The 19,781-nt window shown below is 43.6% G+C and overlaps 1 pseudogene; it reads right to left on the bottom strand.

The window, feature by feature from the left end:
• Positions 1-13,899: 13,899 nt before the first annotated feature.
• On the bottom strand, positions 13,900-14,839 carry LOC116836577 (olfactory receptor 5G3-like; annotated as a pseudogene).
• Positions 14,840-19,781: the final 4,942 nt, after the last annotated feature.

Raw genomic sequence — 19,781 nt, 5'->3', positions numbered from 1 at the left:
GATCAACTTAGAGTTGGGGGCATCAATCTTTTTAGACACGAATAGTCCACTTTTATGACAAAGGTTCAAATCTTTGTGGATTTTGTGAAGGTTCGTGAGGGTGTTTCTTTTGTCTCTGGCATTCTTTCTTGTGTTGTTTGCAGGGATCATGTCAATAGCAAGTACCTTTCGCTTAAGGTGCGGCTGTGGATTTATCATAGGATTTCTGTTTCTACTCAAGGATCTGATTTGTTTCAGGGCTAACCTGGACATATGCTTTTTACTCATATATTAGAAGGGAGCCCTGGTGTTGTACGTCGGCTCCCCTGTCGGCCCTTGTTTTTTAGTAGGATGGTAATGTTGTGTCTCTTCATTTCTTCGATAGGTACTTTGCTTCTTTTCTCCAAGAGAGCAAGGCAGGTATTCATGAAGGTTGCGACTGCGTGTTTTCTATGGGCACTATTGACTCTGACGTATGCAGGTATTTTTCAGGGATCTTTGGGCCAGGCATGCCCTTTAACTTGTTGAGTCATTGTCCGAGCTGGGGTTTATAAACTAGGTAAACTTTGGATGGCATTGTTGGTGGTGGGGTCAACAATATTTTCACAAGAGTTAAGCTCTTGTGTGTTCTACCCGCCATCATCTGCTTGTTTTGCAGTGTTTGATTGGTTTCCCCTGTCTGTTGATTCATGGGGACTGGTCTCTTAATTTGCACCAGGGCTTTTTTTTTTTCCTCTTGTTTCATGTGCTTGGGCTTATCGCTGGCTTACTGGGTTTGTAAGTGAGCAAACGTAATTGGCACCCGCTATACGTTGTCGGCTGCTGTCTTCTTTGGGTCTTCTCTGAGCTTTGCTCCTCACACCCAATTAAAGATTTTTATTTGGGCCTCTCATCTTTGAGTTTGGTTTGGGCTGCGCATTGGCTTATGGCTGTTTATCAGTTCACTGATATGCAATCATTACCAGTTTAGTCTTCGCTTCCGTTCCTTTGCCAGACCGTGAGAGGCTGCGTTGTAGATTGCTTTCGTTGTCCACTTCAATGCTCTTTTGCACTCACTGGAGTCAAGGCCTTTTGTGCGCAGTCGTCTATTACTGTAGACTTTTTCTATTTTCGCATAAAGAGAGGGCTGGTTTTCACCCTTATATTATAACGGCATCTCCCAGCTATGACAAGAAACAATATTGCTATAAGAATAAGGTCTAAACACCCAATAGCGCACTTATAGGGCTCGATAAAGGGTAAAATAATATGGGGTGGATAGGGAAACGGATACGCCATCTAGAGGCGCAGGGTGAGCCTGCGGGGGGTTACGGAAGGTTTTCGGAAAAAGAGAAACGGGTTTCTCGGGCTCTAGGGAAAAAGGGTAAGAGGGAACATAATGCAGGGCCTGGCAAAACAAACCAGGTAGGGAGCCTGGGAATATGAAAAGGAGTTCTCTGGAGGTTAACGGACTATAGAGGGCTACCCGTTAATGCCGCAGTAGTGGCGGCTCAGGTGGACGTTTTGGGATTGGGGGTACGCTTGGGCGAGTGGGAGTTTGCTGCGTCTTGGATACTAACCCGCGTTAACACGCGGGCAATTCTGGGGTGCGAGGGAGGGGCTTAACTATGTCATGGCAACCTAGCGGGACTAAGACTGTGTTTCTGAGACGCCACCGCAGCAGACTCCGCTACCTAGCGGCACGCCACTCGGGGTCACGGCAGCCTTCACCCAAACAGGGCACGGCTATCCCCCCAGCTCCTAAGGATGGTCCCTTTGGCCTAATGATTAACGCGGCTGTTCGGAGTACACCGGGCCGCGCGCACAGGGCAGGCCCCATTTGGCCCCACTCCCTAGCGCGGAATGACTGGTCTGCCAATTCCCTGGTTATGCCAAGTTATTGGGACTGGTTGAAAGTCTAAGGGGACAGTCTGCGTCTTGAGACGGCCCAGATCCGAAGACGGGAGATTTACATGATTCTGCTAAAACTGCTCAGTCTCACTTTCTCGGCTTCTTGCAGCTGTGTCTGAGTCAGACTGTAGATGCACGCTGATACCCGATAGGGCCCTACTTGTATAATGCCCTCCTCTAGTGTAGCACTCCTTTCTACAGCTGTCTCCACTTTACATTCTGAGGATGCTCGCGTAGTACTGCCGGAGTTCCTACATTTCTGATTATTCTGGGATAATCACCACTCAGTTGCGTTGTTTGTCTACATCCTATGAAAATATTTATTCACTCAGAAACCGCTAGGGTTCGACTCTAGTCTTATCATGGGACCGGAGCTCCATAAATGGTTTCGTTTAGGCTCTGTAAGATGCTTATCCATCGCTCGTCAAACATCATTTCTCACTGCTGTGTTAGGAATGCTGGACTTTGGCTGTCTCTAGATATGTCCAGCGACTATTTCTTGGTTATTGTCTCTTTACTTGGTCTCATTTTGCTCTTATCTCCCATATAGCCTGTGCAGGTGTTGTCTCGTCTAGGGCGAAAGATGCTAGGAAGAGTCTATCCTAGGGTGGCAGTTAGGTAATGCTCTTCGTACGCGTGCTGCACCTCAGTCTTTATTATTGTCTGCGCAGGCATGAAGCTATCAGCATGAGATGAATTTAAGGTAAGATTGAGAGGTTAAGGGGTTAAAGTATAACATTGAAATAGTGAACTCCTATAGTGTGTATATTATCTCATTTTGTGTAAAAGCAGAGTCAGTTGGTTCTCCTTATATTATACGAGATTTCCTGTTTTTGATTTGTTCATGATAGTGCGTGGTTGAAATCGATGCTGGCCCTTTTGAGCTTCGTGCTTGGTGGAATGATTGTGTCTTCGGTGGTGTAGCGGCATGGCGTTCTTACACTCCTGTAGACACACCGAGGATGCGGGTCAGAGGTGCTCGGATCACGATCGCAGGAACTCGGTGCTTCCAACGAAGCTCATATTCGGTCCCCCATACTCGTGCGCTTTTCCTATGTTACTTAGGGTCAGCGGTCAGTGATGTGCTGCCATGCACTGCGTACGCCCAAGCACCTGTTTGCTCACGCTTCCTATCTGTTGGACTACTGACGCTTCCACTGCATTGAGATTTGCCCAGACTAGACCACCACAGCCGCCCTTGGCCTGGGAAGGCGAACACGAATGTCCATTATTTGTGCCTGTTTTGGAAGCCTGTGATTGTTTCCGGGAGCTGAGCTGTTAATATAGCCACCTTGGTGTGCTCATGCACTACCTAACTTACCATGCCAATTCGGCCTCAGCCAATCGGATCTCACTTACTCCTGTAGACCCCAACCCGCATGCCAGACCCGGTCCACCTCGCACCGTTGAACTTCGTCAGTGGTTTTATGGCCTCACTCAGGCCATATCCCCAGCGCTCAGCGCCTACTCCGGTGATCTGCCCACAGTTCGGCAATGGGTGTCTCCAAGACCTGAATCTCCTCCACCGCAGCCATCGCGTGTGTCTGTGTTAAGTGCGTTACCAGCTGCGATTCGTCTCTTCAATCTCCCTTGATCGTGAATCGCCTGCTCATGCCTCTCCACCCCGGAGAGTAGTCCGTGAGCTCTTTACTTCTTCTGGACTCCGCAACCCAATCTTTAAATCGTAAGTCTATTGATGTGGCCTAATTTAGCATTTCCTCCAGATGTGGCTTCTTCTGCCATTAACGTTCTGCTCTCTCTCCCCTGCCTAGAGAATTATTAGAACCTGTCCGGTAGGGACTACTGTATTCTACACTCTTGCTGTACTGTTTCCCAGCTCTGTTCTATGCTGTGTGTTCTCGTGCCGGTATGGATCTTTGTCTATTGACACTAGGTTGGTTTTTCACTTTTCTGAATTTCATTCGGAGATCCTTACACTTCTGAGCTCTTGCCTTTTCAGTTGTCATTCACTCGGGATGACTCGTTCGTACGCTCTAGTATAAGATTTGAAAGCTATTAAAAGCTCTTCATGTTTGTTCTTGTGTGTTGAATGAGGCTCCTCAGATATGCCAGTTGGTCCAGTGGCGTGCAACTGTTCCCGCACCCTATATCTCTTTTAGACTTGGAAGTTTTCCTTCTTTGTGGGTCTTAGGTTTGCATTGGACCTTTTTTTGCCCTTATAGTGAGCTTGCGCATTTGGTTCACTCATGCCCTCTGATATTTCTTGAGCAAGTTAGTTAGATGATATGCACCTGGTCTTAATAATCAACCCTCAAGGTTAGACTTGAACGTGCGACGACATAGTGCTTCGGTCTGGTTAGGGGTCACTGACCGGCTCCTGTGAAGTGCTTGCTTGGCCGGACTCGTCTCACGATTGTGTCAGCCTGGGTATCGCTGAGGTGCGGCTCGTTCGCCGCGTCGCGTCTCGATTCTGGGATCTGTCCTTTGCTCTAATATCTCTCTAAGTGCTCTGCTGACCACTGCCGCTTCTGATGTGTTGGGTATTGACCCTCAGCACGTTTAGCAGCTGCAAATGGGTGGAGTACATGTGGGAAAAGCTACTAATTGGAGAGGGTTAGATAGCGCTGTCAGCACCGTCTTATCGCAAATTGACGTCTGCGCAAAATACGCTGTATTTGAGTTGGGTGCCTTGAGAGTATATAGTGCAGAATGTGCCTTAGGAGACGGAGTATTTTATCTCCACTGGTGTTAGCAAAAGTTGGTGGGCACATCGGCAATGATGGAAGGTGCCTATGGACTATGTGCTCATGCTCAGCGAACCCATCTCCGCAGCGTTTCCTGCCGACCAGGATAAAACTTCCAACAGTTGTCAGAAATTGGATTAAGCAGAGGAAGAAACCCATAACGTTTGGTACCCAAAATTTTGCTTGCAGGAGGTTGCGAACGATATTGAGATTGTTAGGGACCTAGCTGTCTTTGGGGCTTCACTTCAGATTTCTTGGTTTCTGAGTTACTCTCTCAAGCTTACATTCTCATCTATTTCACCACCAAGGAAGTGGGCTTTTCGGTCATGCGGGTCTGCTAGCCTTAGCTTAATGCCTTTTCCGGAGTACCACAGCCGTGCGAGTTTTGAGCTGCATAACGGCTAGTATTTACTGCTCTGCTCTCATCTGCAGTAACATGGCTAGGACTATGATTCTCGACTCAAAACTGACATCTAATTTCAAATTAAACAACCAAACATATCATTCCCTAGAAGTAAATTAACCCATTTCCTTCCCTCCACCTCTACTCTATACTCTGCACTCTTTGCCCTGGAAGACTTCAACTCTGCGGCCTGTGGTGTCGTGCTACTGAGTTCTCCGTGGCTGGCCCAAACACAGCGAGGAAAGCAGCAAAGAAGGAAGCACGTGGGCTCTCTCTCTTGGACAATATGTAGTGCGCTCTTTGTCTGTGTCCCTGATCAAACAAAATAGAAGGCCAGACATCGGGACAGGACTCTCTCGTTACCAATTCGTGAAGGCGAAAGTACAAAACTCCCCAGATGTAATATCATATATAAAGACTAGGTTGCAGCCAACCTCCATACCTCTCCCATGACAATCATCGCGGAATATTATTGGTGGGTTGAGAGGGATTTACATGTCTTGAGGGAACTGATAGTGAGTGCCGCTTATTTTTAGGTGTGGCCCATTATATCTGGTCAAGGAGGACTTTTCCATGATACGGTCTCGACAGAAACCACCACTCTTCTACCATGACCCCCCAGTCCCCAGCAAACCTTACTGCAGCCCAATCTGTTCCCACCAATGGAAGGAAGTTTCGTGAGGCAACTTCTGCTATTCCTTGTGACAGCAAAGATTCTGGGTGCACCCCACTATCCTCCCTCTTCCGCTCCCTACCTAAGAACCCGTTTGTGCTGCGCTTGAAACACTTAGACAGAAAACGAGGCCCTTGGGTTGCGGACCCCTTGCGAAGAAGGTTAGATCGTTCTTCTGTGGTATACTGGCCCCTAGAGTGAATTTTGTTCGCTCTTAGTCATCGTGATTTGATCATGACTTAAGTCCCTCTCCACTTCCTTAACTCTACCATGTGACCCTTTACCCGAAGCCTGTTCTACTTATGCTTCACCTTACCCCTCGGTGCATCACGTGTTCGGAATATTTTCTTATTCTTCATCCTGACAACTCAATCGAGTTCTTGCATTGGCGACGTCTTCTCTCGATGTCTGCTTAACCGTGTGGTTTTTCCAAACATAGAGGACTTCTATCCCTCGCGGACGCGCTGAGCGACAGCTAGCGCGGACGGTTTTTCATTTTTCATATTTGCCCGCGTAAAACCTGTCTCTCCACTTGCGACCTCTCATCCTAGTTTAGCTTCCATGTTGGCTATGTGCTCCTGGCTCTGGAGAAAGGTAGCCGGGAGCTGCTGAGCGTCTCTACGCGAGAAAGAACCGGAACTGGGTGGGACCTCTCACTTCAAGTAGTACAATGCGCAGGTTAGCAAAAACATCAGTCACGCGCACACATTGCCGCGGGACCCAGCAAGAAGACCGTGGGCATCTGTGCACTGTAGGTTGTCCTTCCGACGCAGGGACGTCAAGGCTACGTCAACGGGAAACGTTTCCTAACGTGTTGGCGATTTTGTGCCCCCCAGGCGGTCTAGTTGGTGACCACTGCCCTACACTCAAGAGATCGGACTTCTCACGACCCCAGAAGGGCCGCAACACAGCTTAGGTTCAGCTTTCCGGTTAGTTTCTTCTAGTAGTAGAAAACTGGCCTGGTGGTATTAGTTTGTTAGAAATTAAAGGATACCATATGCACACACAACCGTATGGGACCTGGGACTTACTAGTAATCTATCACCAGCATAGCTTTCCTTATATGCTATAATAACTATATGTATTCTGCTCCCTTCCGCAAAACAAGTTCCCTCAGTCCAAAGGCTAGGCCCATTTATCTGTTCTAGTAGTTGAATTCGGAACGATGCTCGTCCCGGCCCAAGATATATATTGTCGTGGAATAAAAACGAATCTCACTGTTCTGGATTCATGGACTTCGATGATTCATATTTTTATTTGCTTGCCTGAGGTTAGCCCGGCAACATGTTGAATTGCTAATGGCTATACAACGCGTGGAATAAATCGGCGGGCCCCTTCCGCCCGACGAACGTGGCGACGTAAGGAGGACAAACATGGTTTCATCTGCACGAGGATCAACGGCGTGATTATCCGGGATTAGTAACTCCAACTCATGGGCTGTTTTCTTATGTTTTTTGTTATTTTCTTTACTACTTCCCAATTTTATGTTTGTTTGGGCTCCAACCCGAACTCATATTTCGGGACATTATAGGGATTATGTAGACGGAACTGTTATTCCCACGTACTGGTGGCCTGCCATTTCCTCCCTTATCTTTGAGCCAACGTTTACGGCAAGGCCCTGACCCTTTGCTAGCTGAGCAATGCCAACATTCAAAATTGATTCACTGAAACTTTGCTAACCCTTTACAAGTAAGAGCAGATGGCCATATAGCCGTCCGCAGGTTTCTGTGTGTGCTCGGTACCTAAAGATGCCACATCACGCCACCAGTGGGGATCAAACCTGTGGGTTCTATTGCAAACGGTGCCATCACTTTCTCGCTATTCCTAATGTGCAACAAAAAGAAAATTTCTGACCTGTTTTTCTCTCTGGAGCCGACATTTTGGGCAGGGGCTGGCAAGCGAGGCTCTTTGCCACCCCCGAGCGGCCATCAACAAAACCCAACAGAGCACAGCCTACCATCACCGACCGCATGGCAGGCCTCCCACACCGTGGCCTAGCCTTTCTTCTTCTTGGTGGCAATTCTGCTTGAAGGTCGTTCACCCTCGAGAGGCACGGCCCGGAACCGCCGGGTGCGAATACCTTGCGCCCCTTCCCTTGGGCCCCCGCAAAACGACTGACGTGCTGCAGTGGGTGCCGGAGGCGGCTGTTGGAGATGCCCGTGGTGTTGCACCTGTGGCTTTGCCAGAATCATCTTTTCTCTCTCCCAGTATAATAGTCCATATCCTAACCTCAATAAATAAAAACTCTCCGAAAATGGACCTAGCGAAGTTTTTTGTTTGTCTTCTCGTTATATATCGATGGTGCATGAAGATGTTGTGTCATATGTGCCTATATCAGTTAGCCTAAATGACTCGGGTAAAGGCAGGATTTAGAATGGCAGCTAAATACCACGGGGGGCGGCAAAGTTACATAATTGAGAAGCCCCACACCTCGGAAGCAGACCAACTATCCGTGTGGTCACTGTCGAAAAGAGACATGGCCCTTCCCGACGACCTCTTATTGGGTTCCCAGATATTTGGTTTGAATATCCGGGGCTGCTAGGGTGTCCCGAACCACAACATTTTTTATCCGTTCTCCTTATTTTTTAACTAATTAGCATCTCTGTTTTACTCATCAATGGCGGGCAGCAATCCCCCCAAAAGTCAACAAGGAATTTATTTGCCGAGATACTATAGTAAAAAGTGGTAATCTGGGTACGTGTTAGTCTGGCGTCTGATAATGTTGTTACGCATGATTAATTTTTTTCAATTTCAAGGTGGGTTTTGCGCATTGAGTAGAAATGGTTTTTTTCCTCGGGAAATCTGATATTTTGATAGAGTTATAAATATTTCTAACCTTTTATATCATATACGGACTAATAACTTAAAACAAAAAATCCCTTATAATCATTCAATTTTGACGACTGCTTTCAAAATGCATAATACATAGATTTTTCTGTCAGAAATTAATGGTCGAGAGCTGAAAATAAAATATAAATTTTGTGACGTGACATCTCGAATTAACTAAAATGCACACAATTACTCATCTCATGTTAACTTAGCATCAAAATATGATTGAGCTCGCTCTCTCAAAAGGCATGGCTTGTTTCAAGACAAATGGGACAAAGATAATGGAAGATTCCTGATGACTTATTCTGTATTACCCTTATTTACTGATGTATTTTTGTGTACCTTTCACTAAAATGTTGACACTTCAACTTGGCCTATTTTTATCATAAATTTTCCAAATCAATATGTTTAAAAATATGGAATTTACTGCGTGTGACCATTGAATTTATTTTTCCCGCTGACGTGATATCTCGAATGGATTTTTAACAGGAACAGAATAGCATGACCAAGGCTCTTCCATACTCAACCTAATTGCTAACATCCATAAATAATAATAAAAGGAGAATTGGTATTTCCAGGTTCTTTAGTTTATATCTAATTCCTTGGGTCATGACTTTCTTTAATTTTATTCTGAAGCACAAAGCACTAGAAGTGTAGTTAGCTGGTTTTAACAGATGCTTAGATAGTAGCAAATCATCTGTATTTTGCAGGAAAATAAATGGGATGTATCTGCAGAGGTTAATTATATTAATTCCCACATTATAGAATATTGTTGAAATCTGTGGGGACGAAGGTGCTACTGAAGAACACTGCTCTCTTTAAAATTGCCCATTTTCTGTGTCACAGTGTCATAAAAGTAGGCCGCGTGACGGGACGGACCTTGCCACTAAATCCACGTATCCCATTATCTTGACCAGGGAACCAGAAGCCCAGATGCTCCAAAGGAAGATTCAAGAACCTTAAATAGGCATGATATTTAAGGTATCCCTACATCTCAGTCAATGTCTTATCTATAATTAATCATAATAACTCTGGATATTTTGTTTACATACCCTATGTTCTTGTTTCATTTTGCTCTTATCGGGATTTATGGGATTCACAGTTTGTTACTCTCCCTGGCCTCCGTCGGGCACGTGGAGTTCCACAATCTAATCGTGTGTCTTCTTCATACCATGTGCACATGCATGGAAAAAACGCATCTCAACGAAGTACGCTTCGCAACGCTAATGATTCCGCAATGTCCCATCATCTTATATATCTTTTATAGCAGAAGAAGATTGTAATGACCGTGGATCTTTGCTTTGAATGGGGGTGTTTTCGCGTACAGCCTTATCTTGTTGATTCCAGTTGTTGGCGAGTGGTATCTTTCTTCTCTAGAGACAATACCGATAACTTGTCATTTGCTTTTCTGGTGGGAGTAGTCCCTAGACTAAATGAGTAGTATCCCCATAGCCGTTTCTTGCATGTTATTGTATATCAGGGCTGAGGAATGAGGCAGGGAACTAATTCACTTTGTAGACCACGCTCTGCGAGTCTCTGCTGAGCCCAAACAACACTGTGCTCAGGATTCATTCCATGTCCTGCTATCCATATCTTGGTGAGACGATGTGCAAGCCAGCAGAGCTCTCGAAGGAGCTAAACGTGCGAGTGTTGGACATTGTTTCCTAGGAAAGAATGATGAGCGGCTGGGAACCGAGAAAACTGGATGTCAACTTCAGGATCTGCTGTGGTAATGTGTGGTTTGCTCCTTTATATGGGACAAAGTTGTTAAAATGGACTGTACGGTTCAGGACCAACTGCCACCTTGTTACTGCTCCCTGCTATGGGTCCATCCACGAGACACCAATTAGGCTCAGGCTTGGCGCACTGCTCCGAAGAACCATATGGCCGTTTCTTAAGAGGAGACTGCATCTCTCTCCCGGTGTGGGGAGGGTATTTTGGGATACGCTGGGTTCGGGAGACTTGGAAGTTTTGTGGCACAGTAAGACAAGATGCGGTGGCGCTAACAGACCAGCGGTGTCGAGACTCTCGTCCTCACAGAGCACTCAGAGAGTGGTCTGCTATATTTGGTAATTTACCACACAGTCATTTCTAGTGCGGAAGGATTGTTTTGTGGTCAAAGGTAAGAAGGCGGTACAAGAGAAATATTATTAAAAATAAATAACGAATCTATGAGCCATATGCTAATAAGCTTACCAGTGTCCCCCCCAACTGCGAGCGTGGGCTTCTAGACAGAGGAGTCTCCTGTCAATCTCAAACAGGAATTTTCTTGCTCGAGTGTTTTCAAGTATCTCACATCCTCAGCTCAGGAAGGGAAGAAACTGCCATGACTCTTGTGAGTGACTCATATCCACTTTAGCTCTTTGAACAGAGGACTCCTTGAAATGTTAGACTCAGCAGACAATAGTGTGGCGGTGCTGCCTCAAAAATGCAGACTCTCAAATGAGGGATGTCGTGAGTGCGGTGCGACATTCTGCTTCCTCTTTTCCCAAGAGTTGTTCCGTTGAAAATCCATCGTTCAGGTACCTTGTGAGAGGGTGGTGTGTGAAGTTTTCTAATAGTCGTCAGAGATTGCGACTAATCAGAACTTCCTCCTAAATGCTCCATAATCTATCTGCAGGACTGGGGTCATACACAATGTTGTTTGGGCTCAAGCCTGCAGGTGGTCTAAAAGTGAAAGTCCTGCTCTCCTCAGCTGGATATCTACATGCAGAAAGGCTATGGGGATCTATCCATTTAGTCTAAACACTCCAGTGCATGCAGTATCATGTCTCTAGAGAAGAAGAAATGCACAATAACCAGAACAGCTGAACGGAAAACACCCATTCAGTCAGGTCATTCTTTCTTTCTTTCTATAAAGATATATAAGATGATGGGGGTGATTTGGTGCAGTAGTGTTGAGATGGTTTTCCATGCATGTGCAGATGGTATGAAGAAGACACACGATTAGATTGTGGAACTCCTTGCCACAGGGATACACTGTGACCATAAATGTAGCAAAATTTAAAAAGAAATAGGGTATGAAAAAATATCCAGAGTTATTATGATTAATTATGATAACATTACTGAAAGGGATATTAAATATCATGTCTATTGTAAGGTTCTTGAATCTTCCTTTGAGCATCTGTTTCTGGTCCCTGTCAGAAATGGGATAGTGGATTTAGATGGCAGGTCTGTCCCAGCATGGCTACTTTTATGACTCTGTGACACAGAAAATGGCATTACAAGAGAGCAGTGTTCTTCAGTAGCATCCTTGCCCCACAGATTTCAACAATATTTTATGTGCATTAATATATTAACCTCTGCAATACATCTGCCCATTTATTTTCCTCAAATTACAGATGATTATTACTATCAAGCATCTGTTAAACACTAACTAACTTCTAGTCTTTGTGCTTCAGATAAAATTAAAGAAAGTCCATGACCCAAAGGAATTAGATATAACAAATAAAGAACCTGGAAATACCACTTCTTCTTTTATTATTATTTATTTTATGTTACAATTAGGTGAGATTAAGGCCTTGTCATGCTTTGTTCTGTACAAATATTAGAGATAGTCAGAAAAATAAATTCATCACCCAGTAAATTCCATATTTTAACATTTGTTTTAAATGAAAAAAATAGGCCAGAAAGTTGAAGTGTCAACATTTTTGTGAAAGGAAAAATCATAAAATATTTAAATGCAGAAATATCTAAGGATTTCATTTTGTCCATTTTTCTTGAAACAAGCCAGCCTTTTGAAGTGTCAATTTCATTCTCAATCAATATTTTGATCTAAGTTACATTGAGATGAGTAATTTTGTCATTTTAAATTGAAATGTCAACTCAATTTTTTTTATTTCAGCTTGACATTTTGACAGAAAATCTATGATTTCATTTTAAGAGGTCAAATTGAAATGAAATTTTTGTTTAGATTTTCCGTATGAAAAATTGAAATATTTTACTTCAAAATTCAGATTTTCCAGGAAAAAAACCATTCTATCATGGCAAAACCACACTTTGAAAATTGAAAAAAAAATCATGGTAAAAATATTGACCAGAACTAACAAACTTAAAAGTATCCATGATTGCTGCCATGAAGAATTGAGAGTACAACAGAGTGATGCTTAGTAAGCAGGTTGCAAAAGTTTTGAATTTGGATAACAAAGACGGATAAGGTTTTATTCACGTAAATACTCCCATTGCTCAACTAGCTCTATTTATTTTGTATGAAGAATCTGAAAGAAGAAATTCTCCCTGTGAAAATGGGAGCAGAGGGTGGTGTCTTTCGTAAACGGGGCAGACAGTGCATGCCATCAGTACTAGGATGGGATGGGAAGAGTGATGGAAGTGGGCACATATATGGAATTGTGGCTGAATATATTAGACAGGGAATGAAGAGATCAGGATTCCATATCTTGTTCTCCACAGACTTTCTGGCTGACCTTGGGCATGAGGATGGGACTAAGTTATTCCCATTCAATAGGAGTTGGGCACCTGACTCCCCTAGACTCATATGAATAGCTCAACCTATTGGTTGACTCTTCATTTACCCCAGACAGTATCCGAATAAGCCAAACATTGGCAATGGATGAATTCAAAGTCATATCTTTGTTCACTGAGATGAAATCCTCAGCTGGCAGGTATTGGAGTAGCCCAGTTTATTTCAGTGGAGCTATGCTGCTTTTCACCAGCTGTGATTCTGCATCTAAAGGTGAATTTCACTTGGGTGCAGAGTAGCTGCACCACATCCTACTACGTTTATGATGTCAGTGGACACTCAGCAATACACAGGGCTTTCCAACTTGACAATGAGTGAAATTTGAGGAAAACAAAATCACTTTAGAATATGAACACTATGGTTAGAGCCACATTTGATGTAAATCCATGTACCTACATTGACTTAACAGCAACATGTCAATTTACACCAAGGAGTAGGTTCGCAAAAGGACATAGGAGATGTGATGCTGAGAATTGCAGAGCCTAACTTTGAAGTGCCTGGAAAATCAAAGAGATTCACAAAACCAGATTTTGGCACCCTGCTTCCCTCCACAATGGAAGAGGAGAGATTTATAGAATTGGCCAGAATCTCAGCTGGCATAAATTGGCCATAGATCCCCTGCAGTCAGTGGGCCAGATTAAGAAATATGGAGATAGAGGAAAGGAAGAAATGTGTGACTGATTCTACAGCCCAGTGCTCAAAGCACACACTCTGGATTTAGGAGACCCAAGATCCAGTCCCTGTGTTCCAGTGACTCTTGTACAACTGGGAATCTGGCTCGCTGACATCAATTGAGCCACACTCATTTAGACCAACTGAGGTTTTGTCCCAAAGTGTCCGTCAGTTACCTGAGCTGAGAATTTCCCAAACACCAGTTATCCACAGTTCTATGCTCTCTGATGTAAAAATATGTAATTTAATTTATTTAAGATCATCAATGTTACCTGATAAACTTTAATTTTCCCAATGTTTTCCTTACAGCTGTTTTCACCTCCTTGTTTTTCAGACTGTAGATGATGGGGTTTAACATGGTGGTCAAGACCCTGTACTGGATGGAGAATATTTCATCCAGCACCATAGAAGAGACAGAGATGGGTTTTGTGTACTGGAGAAAACCTGTCAGGTACAACAAGCCAACCACAATCAGGTGGGAGCTGCAGGTGGAGAAGGTTTTATGACTGCCCTCTGCAGAGAGTATCCTCAGGATGGTGGAGATGATGTAAATGTAGGAGATCAGCGTTAGGAGAAAGGAGATTGAGCCAAATATCACAACAGATGTAAGAAGTACCACTTGATTGGTGAGGGTCTCAGTACAGACCAGTTGTAACAGAGGAGGGAGCTCACAGCTGAAATGATGGATTTGATGGGAGCCACAGAAATGCAACTTCAGAGTAAAAATAGTGTTAGGAAGGGCATAAATGAAGCCTGTGGTTCACGCCCCACTCACCACCTGAACACAGATCCCTTTCCTCATTTTCTCCATGTAACGCAATGGGTCACAGATGGCAGCGTAGCGGTCATAAGCCATGGCTGAGAGAATGGAACTTTCAGCTGCATCTGAGAGGAGGATGAAGAACATCTGAGCAATGCAGCCATTGACAGAAATAGTTTTGTGCCCTGCTAGGAAGTTCCTCAGCGTGTTAAGGCACCGTGACCGAGGAATAGCAGATATCCACAAAGGATAAATGCAAGAGGAAGAAGTACATAGGGGTGTGAAGGTGAGAATCAGCTCTTATCACCAGCATAATCACTAGGTTACCACCCAGAGTGATTAGGTAAATAACTAAAAACACTGAGAAGAGGAAAATCTGCACCCGTGGGTCACTGGAAAGTCCCAGGAGAACAAATTCAGTCACTGTGGTTTGATTTTTCATTGGCATTTATTCAGGAAAACTGTGATCTGGAATATGAGAGAAAACAAATGAAATGAACACTTTTAATAAAAGTAAATTTAAACAGCATGTGTAGTTAATCTCTCCGTAGCATGAACGTAAAGAGAGCCCTACTCCAGGCTGTACAATGTGTATTTTAAATAAAATAAAATTAAGTCATATCATAAAAGTGAATTGAAATGGCATATAGAGATCATCTCTTCAGCTGGATGAATAGAAAGAAAGTCCTATTTTATCCTGTAAAATATATATTTTTAAATAGACAAGACTTAGAGAAAGCAACAGTGATAAGCTGGCTGCAATTTGTGTGTTGTACAGAGACAAGATGAGCCAGATGCACAACAGGACTTAGGCCCCTAACTGCCACTTTAAGCACCTAAATTGCAGAATTAGGCCCCATAGGTATTGACAAAAAACCGCACCCTGCTTGGACTGTGGGACAGTCTGATGTCTCCCTCACTTTGTGTCTCCTGTTGAATTGGTTCCACTGTGGTTAAATAGGCATTGTGGAAAGGGGGTCTTGATACTGGATCTCCTGCATTTAAGGTAAGGGCCCTAACCGCCTGTACATAAAGCAATTCTCTCACTTGCTGTTTCTCTCCAGCCTTAAAACTCTTTCCTCTGTCCCTCTAACATCAACAGAGATACAGCTGCTTTTACTCCACCTGGGGATCTGGCCCATTTACGCCAGTGAAGCTATAGCTGAGTCACACTCACTGGGGATCTGGCCAATTCTATAAGTACCTCTTTGTCTATTATATTTTGTAATTTTTGTAGAGCAGTGGTTTTGGGGCTTTTTTTCTTTTGCGTTCCCATAAAAAAATTTGAATGGAGGTGCGAACCCCTCATCTGTGGACTCCCAAGGGGTCTGCAGACCACAAGCTGAAAACCACCATAATAGAGTCTTTAATGTCTATAGTATCTTATTGGATTCATCCCTATTAAAATATCTAGGGTTTCTATAATAATAAAATAATAATAAATAATAATAAAAATAGTAAACGCCCAAGACCTAGAAATACAGGTTTGGGCACAGGCTGACAACCCAATCACATACAGAGAACACAGGCAAATTGATAAATATTACAGCTGCCAAAAAGAGGGCCTCAGAAGTGCTTAGCTGTATGACAGGCTCCTCCACTGCCAAAGTGTGTCTATGGAAGTGGGTAACCCAAGGTTGATATCATGCAACGTTTCAAACAATTCAAGGAACTCAGAGATCATTTTCAGCCAAAGAGTGAAAAGGACTCATAGTGCAAACCAAAAAGTGATCTAAGGTTGGATTTTGGCAAAACCAGAAGAGAGAGGCTGGAGGACATGAATGCTCCAAGACATGAAGTAGAGAAATTATTACACCGAGAAAGAAAAAACTGAGCATAAACTCACGGGGCAACTGAAAGTTTCATAGGAAAATGGAATTATTTAGGCAAATGGAGACTGAAAGCCTGAAAAGGGAGATTAGTCATGTTCAGGGCCAGCTCCAGGCATCAGCATTCCAAGCAGGTGCTTGTGGCGGCAATCTGCAAGGGACAGCAGTCCCTGTGTTTTTGCCCCCAAGCAACTTACTGAATTGCTGCTGGGCAGCAGGGGCAGTCCGTATGCCATTAAGGCGTCATACGCATTTCCGCGACAGCGGCAATTCAGTGGCAGCTTCTATGTTCAGCTGTCCGCTGCAGCGCAGCTTCTGTCTTCTGGCTGAAGACAGAAGCTGCCACCAAATTGCCGCCACTATGGAAATGCGCATGCCTCCCTAACGGCACATGGACTGCCCCTGTCGCCCGGCGGCAATTCATCGCGCTGCTTGGGGAGTCAAAAATAGTAGAGCTGGCCCTCGTCATGTTGACTCACATGCAAACATTTTGGTAGAAGCAATGATACAGGATCAACACTAGTGTGGCACACTGCCGGAGTGATCAACTGGAATCAAGGGGATAAGTAAAAATTTGACATCCAAACAAGACAGCTGCTAGTGATGCAACAAGTTTTGAATAGCAATCAAGACACAGACAGGATGTCTGACAGTGTGATAAAGAATAAGGTCTGTTATCTGTGGAGGAAGAAGTTGATCATTAAGAATACAACATCAAAACATATTAAAAGTGAGACAGAGAAAGAGATCATCTTGTGGTGATAAAAACCAATGACCTCTAGTGCATTCCAGCCCATGTCAGACAGTAGAAAGGAAATCCCCCCAGAAAGATTCCAAAGATTTACACAGAAATGAGTGCATGGACAGTGATGGAGAGAGATCAAACCTATTAGGAATAGAAGATGAATAAACTCATGGTTTCTACAAGGATATCGGAAAAGAGGGACAGAGATCCTCAATATTAGTGCACAAGTCCTTAAGGGTTATTTACACAGAAAAAAGATCAACCAACATAACCATTCCCTGAACTGCACAACGTGTTCTGAAAAGGAAGAGACTGTGGAGCATCTGCTGAGCCTGGCTAGGAGAGAAGACGACACATGAGGTCACCAAGTTCCTGCACTGGACTCTCTGTGGAAATGCATATTTAAATTAATTTTGTTTTATTACAACTACCAAATCAAAAGCACTCTAGAGAATGAAAAGGCTAAGATTTTATGGGATCTGGCAATTGTCATAGACTGAGCAGTGGAGAAAAATAGGCCAAATGTTAACAGATAGCGCCATACCCAGCAGCCAATGTCATAAAAAGAAACAAGATGACAAGATTGCAAAGTATGAAGAACACTTCCACAAAGTAGATTGATTATGGAAACATAGAACACAGATGTAAGTATACCCAGCGATTATTGGTATACTTACAGTGATCCCTAAGGGTATGATTGAGAAGCTGAACAATACATGACGAGTGCAAGACATCATGGTCAGTGACTTCCAGCAGATAGAGCTCTTAGGCACTGTGAGAATGTGAGGGAAAATCAAAGTAAAATGAGAGCATTTGAGTATCTAAAATCCAGGAATTCTGTAGAGGGTTAAACAAAACTCCTGACTACCCAAACTTACAGAGTTGGTTCAGGGCATGGTTCATTAGTGACTTAAATTTTAGACATTAACTTTACACTTTTTATGCATAAAGATCTTGTATATTGTGAAAGCTATTAGTTAAAAAAATCCACCTATGTAATACTGAGGGGCATTAAGAATGATCATAATAAATGAATGTGCCCAGCTAGCACTCTCTAGGCACGCTGACATGATTTTAAATAGAGGGGTCAGATTGTAAGTTAATGGAAGTTTTATTCCTAAATCACTTACATTTCTCTGAAAATTCAACCCAATAGGACTTTTGACTCAGGATCCTGCACATCTGAATATCAGGCTGTTCTTACATAAGATCATTTAATGAAACAAATAGCCAAGCAAAGAGATGGACCTTGCCCAAGTGATCCCAAAAGCTAAGTGTCTTTTTTAGAGAATTCTCTGCCCCTGATCTACTCACCTCCCAACACACGGACTCCAAAAGTAGAAACTACTGTTATCCTGTACCAGCTGATCTCAGTTTTCTCAGTGCTGCCTCGAGAAATACACAAAGAGAGAGAGGGGTGGGTTGCCAGCCATGACCCTGATGGTGCTACTGACTCTGTGTGAGCTGACTGCTGCATTCAGGCAGAAATCAAAGGGACTCTGCAGAGAGACCCACCTCTAGATGGGTGGGGGGAAAGGGGGACAGAACTTGGTCCTTTGAAATTAAAAGGAAAATAAACAATTGTAATGAATAAAAACATGAACCAACTCCCCTGCCTTTTTAATGTGGATCATAAATGTGGTGAAATCATTCTGATCTGTGAGTTCCTCTTTTTATGTTTTCTCAGTTTATCTACTAAATTATTGATTTGTTTGTCTAATCTCTCTATCTGCCTCTGGAAAACAGCATCTGAGGATGTCTTTTTGTTTGTTTGTTTGGGGTATTTTTGTTTGTTTCTTTAACCAGGAGCAGTGAGAGTCTTCATGGCTTATCAGTGGGAGTGGAACAAAGATCCTTTCCTTAGCAAACTCCAAGTCTAAGAGCTGATTTCTTGAGAGCTGTTTAAATGCTGTCTTGTTCCCCCTGGAACAAGATCCCTGAAGTTCACTCTCTGTGACAAGGTAATAACACTGCGTTGGGTCAGTCCTTAAGTAATCATGTAGGGTTCATAAGCATGAGGGTACTGAGGCTTAGATTATGAAAAGAGCCCAAAAGATTTAGGTTTCCAGTCTCAGGGATAGTCAATTAATAAGGCATGTATTTAGGCTCCAATTCTCCCAAGTAGGCTAAGGAGTTAAGACATTCAAATAGCAACTAATTTCCTCTCCCTAGACACCTTTGAAGATGATAGCCATAATGTATAATTACCACAAGAGAGCAGTGGAGGTGAAAGCATGGGAATTGGCCAGCCATTCTTAAACATCACCAACAAATGGATATGCAGGTTAAGGAATGAGAAAGACTCATAGACTTTAAGGTCAGAAGGGACCATTATGATCATCTAGTCTGACTCCCGCACATCGCAGGCCACAGAACTCACCCATGCCCCCTGTAGCAAACCTAACCTATGTCTGAGTTATTGAAATCCTCAAATCGTGATTTTAAAGATCATGATGTGCAGAGAATCCTCCAGCAAGTTCACCCGTGCCACACGCTGCAGAGGAAGGCGAAAAACTTCCAGGTGACTCGCCAATAGCTAGGCCGTGGAGGAAAATTCCTTCCGACCCCCATATGTGATCAGTTATACCTGAGCATGTCGCGGCAAGACTCACCAGCCAGCACCGCAGGAAAGAATTCTCTTGTAGTAATTCAGATTCCACCTGCATCTAACATCCATCACAGGCCTATTGATTATATTTACTTGCTAATAATCAATCAGATGCAAGTAATTTTCCAAAAGTAGGCTATCCCTCATACCATCTCCTCCGAAAACTTATCAAGCTCAGACTTGAAGCCAGATATGCTTTTTACCTATC

This window comes from Chelonoidis abingdonii, chromosome 25 (genome assembly GCF_003597395.2).
Source record: "Chelonoidis abingdonii isolate Lonesome George chromosome 25, CheloAbing_2.0, whole genome shotgun sequence".
NCBI classification, from domain to species: domain Eukaryota; kingdom Metazoa; phylum Chordata; order Testudines; family Testudinidae; genus Chelonoidis; species Chelonoidis abingdonii.
This window is presented reverse-complemented; position numbering and strand designations above follow the sequence as displayed.